Genomic DNA, 7,022 nt, shown 5'->3' on the forward strand with positions numbered 1-7,022 from the left:
TTCTTCCTCTTCTTCTTCTTCTTCTTTTTTTCTTTTAACTTCTATCACTGGCTTTAGTCTTGGAGATCCAAAGAGTTTGTTGGGGGTGGGGTGGTAGGATTGGAGAGGTGCTCAGCAGTCAAAAGCACTTGATGTTCTCCCAGAGTTCTAGAACCAATGGACCAGTTACATCTCTGCTCCAAGAGGTGCCCTGGTAATCAGGCAACCACACAACAAACCTCACAGAATGGATTTATTGGGAAGGAAAAACCCTGGAGTGCGGCTGCCTCTGCTGGGGAAGGGGGCGGAGACAAGGAGCAGCAGGGAACTGACAGGACCTCTGTAGGGTTTCTTGGGGGGTGCTGTGTGTGGGATTGGTGATATTTTTATGGCCTGATCATAGGTGTTGGTGGGAATTTTGTGCTCAGGGATTGGTGGGACTCTTTTCTTGACCCTGGCTCGGGCTTTTACCCTACACTCATGATTGGCAGCTTATAACTAACTGCCTTTAACTCTAGCTCCAGGGATCCGTCACCCTCTTCTGGCCTCAACAGCACCAGCACAGGAATCATATACTCACAAACACATTCAGAAAATAAAGAGAAAAACATTAATAATTGTTTGGTTTCAGACTCCAGTGTTAGGAAAAGGATGAAGAGAGTTGGGGGGGGGGATATGGTCCCTGGAGGTGCAGCGAGGCCTGGGGGCAAGGAAGATGCCTCTGGGAGGCCCATGTTGGGAATCCCTTCCCCTGAGGGACCAGCCACATGACAGTATAGTACAGAAAAAAGTTTATTCAAGTCATGGGAGAGTTAAGAGGGTAGTAAAGATGGGGGGTTGGGGGGGATAGAGTAGTAGAGAAGAGGCCAGCCATGAGCACGTGGAGAGAGAGGGGGGAAGAGAAGGGAAAGAGGAGGGGTAAGGATGGGGGGAGAGCAAGGCTGCAAGAGAGCAAGAGGCCAAGATGGGGGGGGGGGGCAAGCAGCCTCTTTTATAGTGTCAGGTCACTGGGACAGAGCATACCTGGTTACTGTCAGGTAACTGAGGGGTGGGGTTTACAGAATCCCAATACCCAGGACAAGGGGTTGAGGTGATTTTTAACATACAAAAGCACACCTAGCCTCCTGGTTCTCCCAGAATCCCTCAGTTCCTACTGGTAAACAAAGCCCTCAACCCTGAACTTTCCAGCCCATGGGCTGGGCTTCCCTTCCCCCAGAGGCTCCTCCCTATATAATCCAGGCAATTTGTTCTCTCCTCTCTCCTTCTCTTTCTCTGTACATGTCCTTTTTCTTTCTCTTCCCCTTCTCCTCGTTCTCTTTCTTCTTATGGCGACTTCTCTGGCTTCCTTCCTTGGGGACCAGAGAACTCATTCTAGAACAGCTATCCAATAAACTGCATTTAACATAATCTAATCTGACTTGTATTGGCTCATTTTACAGGCAGAGAAATAACTTGTCAACAACAACAATAATAATAATAACAACAACAACAACTAATTTATTATTTCAATAATAATGAACTATTATTCTCCAAATAACTATTTCTTCTCCAAATAAACCTGGATGAACAAACTCATTTGATCCCGTTAAATGAATCAACCTTAGTTCTACAAAGTCTTTCCCAAGACTGTAACTTAGCTTTAAATCATTTCCTGCCTCATGTTTCCTGGAAGGTGAGTTTCAAAGCCCAAGTCTAGTTTTGTTCACCTTTGACAGACTTCTATTTTGGCAGGCTTTCTCTGGGGTGTGTTGGGGGCCTTGAGCAGAGTCTTGCACTAGCTACTAAGAACTTTCCTGTTGCGTCTCATCTCTAGCTCCCAGGCTGTGTGTGTGCGTGTGCGTGTGTGGTATTCCACGGGAGCCAGCTCTGTCTGTCCTCAGAGCACAGTGGCTTCCTTCTCTACTCCATTTCTTTCTGTTCTCTCACTTTGCTGGGGCCTTGCTTCCCTGTTGGCAGGTGAACTATTTCTGTTATAGTGAGCTCTACCCTTCCCTGAAAACTGGCAGATTCTATCTCCTTTAGGAATCTCCCCTCCTCTCTGTTCCTGGTAGACTGCCCCTGGACTGGATATACATGCTCTGACCATAGGAATCTAGTTACTCTTTAACAGTTAGACTGATCCTCATACCTGCAGGCTCCACACAGCTCCTAAGTGCTAAGCTCACCACCTCACATTCCTCCATGTGGTGTTGCTTTGCTTGTTGCTGACTCATCTAAACTTTGTAGCAGGAGCTCCTCATGATCTCACCTAAGCTCAGACATCTCCTAGCTTAGTTCCCAAAGAACTTAGACCAGTAATTCTCAAATCAAATTCCAAGTTAAGTGGTTTCTTCTCTCCAATTTCTGTAATGATCAAAATTTCAGCCCCTACTCCTTTTTTTGGTTGACCTTGTTTGTACCAGTGACCTAGCTGAAAATAGTTTTCTTCTATATCTTCACTTACCTCATTTTTCATAACTGAAAACTGATGTATATTACAAGACTCTTCTCTTGTTGGGAATGTCCACTAGGCAATGTCCACCCTGATCCCTTGCTAAAGTTCCAATGACAAGGAGTTTGGTTCTATTTATTGGACTTACATACTGAGCATGGGTGGGTGGTTACTGATGGGAGAGAAGATACAAAGATGCCTTGGAAAGTCTTTACCTAGTGGGGATGATGGCTCCCAACTAGCCACATGGATGGAGCCCCCTATCTTAGTCTTCCTTAGCACATACACTTTAGGTCCTCCCTCAGATCACTAGACAACATGCAATTAGGGAAAAATTGCATACGAGTAGGTTGTAAGTGTCTGGATACTCGACACTTAGACCCATGAGCCATCTTACTCATCCTAGTTTATATTTTTTGGATGTGAGTTATTTTGGTGATGTTGGGACTCAAATGACCTGGGTTTTGACAAGCATATATAGTTATATAATTAGTTATCATTACAATGAAGATACAAGCTATTTCCATCCAATCAAAGACATACATCCTTTGTGTCTCTTTTCAGACAATCCCTTCCTCCCATTCCTCATCCTTAGCAGTCTCTAAAGGACACACCCTTTATGTTTACTTTTGTACTTTCCCCTGCAGGGTCTTGTCTGTATTCTCAGAATTTTCTAACTGAATGGTAATTTCCTTAAAGACAAAGAGTTGTAGTCATTCAATTTTATATTGTTTAAGCATACATTCCAAGTGAAGCTGGGCAGGCTTGGTAGGGCTTGTTAGAAATCACAGAACAGGGAGCTGAGGAGTTCAAAGCCATCCTCAACTATATAGTGAATGTGTGGCCAGCCCGAGTTTCATGAGAACCTACCTCAAAATACCAAAACAAACCTAGCCTTCTCTCCCCAAACCCAGATCAAGGTCCACAGATTTATTAAGTACCAGGTCATATATATCTGAAAAAGAGAGTGAAAATGAGGGAGAAAAAAAGGGAAAAACTAGAAGGGCTGGAGAGACTCAGTAGGTAAGGGTGTTTGTTGCCAAGCCTGGTATTATGAGTTAAATATCAGAATCCATTGGCTGAGACAATCAAGTCCTGAAACTTGTTCTCTGCCCTCACATGGTGTGCCCTGACACGTACCTCCTATCCCCACACATCTCTGCCCCCGAATGTGTGCCCTGACATGTACATCTCCCCAGGCCCTCCCCCATGTAGATTTATGTTAAGGCAATACATGATAGACAGGGAGAGGAGGTGGGAAAAAGGAGAGGAAACGGAAGAGGTGGAGTCAGGGAGTAAATCGGAAGAGGAGGAGTCAGTGGAGAAGGAGAGGACAGAACAGGAACAGGAGAACCCCAAGTGAGAGGAATTTCTTAGGAGGGGAATAGAGAGTGTAACAAATTGGCGATTGGGTTGAAAAGGATATTGCAACACCCCCAGGATATAAATAAATGTAAAAAAGGAGGAAGAGGAAGAGGTGGTGCTGGAGAGATAGTTCAGTGGTTAAAAGTAATCATTGTCTTGCAGATTGTGAGAATTCTATTCCAAGGACCCTCTGTAACTTTAGCTCCAGGGGATTCCAATGCCCTCTTCTGGTGTTCCCTGGGTACCAGCACACACATGTAAATACCTACACATAGACACATACAAACATAAAAACAAATCATTTTTTCTTTCTCCTTTTTAAAGAAAGAGCTCCCTAGGAGGGTCATTCTGCTTTGTGTGTAATGCCGAGACTCAAACCCAAGTTTCACCGTGTGTCAGTGCTCAGCAGCTGATCAAACCTCCACCCTCAGACAGGCTCGGATTCAACTACCGGGCAGTTAGCAGAGTACATAGCATTTTAATGAATTAGTCTGAGACTGTAAGAGCATTTTGTTTTTGAGTGAGTTTCATATGAAGCTTAGGTTAGAACTCACTCTGTAGCTCAGACTCCCCTCAAATTTCCATCAACCCACCTGTCTCAGCCTTTCCCGTGCTAGGATTACAAATGTGAGCCACCAATGTTTCAACTATTTTGAGTTACTAATCTGAACTATAGGTATAAACTTAACCATGAAATATATTAAAGTTTGCGCCGGCAAAACTTGTTCTGGGTATGTTTGGGGGCTGGGGAGATGGTTTGGTGGGTAAAGTGTTGTATATGAACTTTACTCGAGGATCCGGCGTCCCACGTGGAAGCCGGTGATGCTCATCTAATGCTCTCATGCTGGAGGAAGGGTGGACGGATCCAGGAGGTCACCAGCCAGACAGGCTAGCCAACTGGAGAGTGAGCTCCAGCTTCAGAGAGAGAACTGCTCTCAAAAAGCAAGGTAGAGAATGGCAGAGGAAGAAAGGCATGTGAGGTTTATCTTTAGCCTTTTTATAAAAACAAACCATTTATCTATTTTATGTATAAGTACACTGTAGCTGTCTTCAGACACATCAGAAGAGGACACTGAATTCTATTACAGATGGTTGTGATCCACCATGTGGTTTCTGGGAATTGAACTCAGGACTCCCGGAAGAGCAGTCAGTGCACTTAACTGCTGAGCCACCTCTCCAGCCCCAATCTAGCCTTTCTATAGGGACATCTGCTCACACATAATGTCCACAGACACACATACATGCGTACATACACAGGTAAAGCTTTGGGAGTGTCAAGGAAGAACTGTGCCATATACAGACACTGCCCTGTTTGTCACTGAGGTTAAAGGTTACTAGAAGATAATTTGTTGGCAAATTAAATAGTTAATGAAAGAACGTTGAGCAAATTTACCTCCAAGGAGACAGACAGATTAAAAAATGGAGTTTTGGTGGTAGTATCTCTGTATGGTAGTAGTACGCTCTGTAGTATTTTTCTGTCTGAGAGTATGCTTTCTTCCTTAACCTTTATGTTTAAGCCTATATTAAAATATCATCAATTAGCTTGGGCTGGAGAGCTGGCTTATCCAGTAAGGACACTTTTTATTTTGCTGAGGATCCATGTTCAGTTCCCAGCACCCACCACAACCAACTGTAACTCAAGTTTTAGCATATCAAATGCCCTATTCTGGCCTTTGAGGCCAAGAGGCACATGCATGACACACACACATACATACATACATACATACATACATACATACATGTAAGACACTCATATACATAAAATTAAATGGTAGATTTGGGGGTGGATGTTGAGACAGAGGTTCACTATGTAGCTCTGACCTGGAACTTACTATGTAGAACAGGCTGGCCTCAAACTCAGAGAGAAGCACCTATCTCTGCCTCCCAAGGGCTGGAATCAAAGGCATGCTTCACAATGTCTGACTTAAATGATAAATCCTAAGACAAAACTAAACAATAATAACAACAAAATCTTTGCTTGAAAACAAGTTTGAGGACACTTTGGAGTCTTTATTCTGTGAAATGATCAGAGGAAGTATGGTGGGCTTCAGGGTCCAGGGTTCTAAACACGTGCTTCATTCATCCATCTTGGGTCATTTCAGAAGTTAACACGGAAAAGGGCCTTACAGGATGGGATCATGGCCACAGCACTCAGAAGGTAGAGTCCTCTGAGTCTGAGGGCAGCCAGGGCTACTCAGAGAAACCCTGTCTCAAAAAACAAAACAAAACAAAACACAAAAACCCAAAACAACAACGATAACACCCCTCCCTTGTATCTATCGTCTGATGAGGTTGTCAAGACACATGAAAGAACTCCAGAGGGATGTGTGAAGATGTACCGAGTATATGGTTAGAAGTGAGAAGAGCCTCTTTTGCATATTTTTGTGTTAGTGAAATTGGCCTCAGGAGATATTCTTGCTTAGAACATGTTGGAAGATAAACTTTGGACAGTGTATTATACTATGCCCTTTGTAATAAATAACCCAAGATAATGTGTTAAAGTTTAGTGGAGATTTAAATTCCTGAGCTGATTAAAGTTAAGGTCTAAAAAATGTATTAATATTCGTTTTGGAGTCCATACTAAAGTTTCATGACTTAAAAAATTACTTATTATTCACCAATTTTGCAGGCGGACACAGAATTAGTACTAATAAAAAACAAACAGCAGCAACAATAACATCAAAAAACCCCAAATTTAACAATCCAAAAACCAAGTCAACTTTAAGTCTAGGTCTCAAGTAGGAAGACTGGTTAAAGCTTATTTTAGCCTGTGTCTCAACAAAACAATGCGGAGCTTTTGGCGGTTGGGAGGTCGAGGTGGAGGAGCAGTTTCAGACTGGTAAATCTGGCTGTGTGTGCAAATGGACGGGGGTGGGGGTGCAGAAGAGAGACTAGAGCAGGGTACATTTGCAGCTATTGCAACATCACCTTGCTAGAGTAAGACGTTTTAAAAAAAAGTCAGACGAGGAGTCGGGTGAATGAGAGAAAGCACACGGTCTACAGAGGCTGCTTGACTTTCCTTCTGTTCTTAGAGCAGCCCCAGACTCTGATGGTGTTGGTCCCTGGGTTCTTGCCAGCTCGTCAAACTGTCCCCACCCCGCCTCACTTTGTCCCTGGGAACCTCCTCCCCCTCGGCTGCAGCACCGCCCTCCGCCGGGTTCCTTCCTCCTCCCCTCCCCGTGGGGCACCGACTCGCCCTTCTGCCACGTCTCACTGATGACATCAACTCAGCCCGCTCGGCCATAGC

This window comes from Micromys minutus (genome assembly GCF_963924665.1).
Source record: "Micromys minutus genome assembly, chromosome: 1".
Classification (NCBI taxonomy): Eukaryota; Metazoa; Chordata; class Mammalia; order Rodentia; family Muridae; genus Micromys; species Micromys minutus.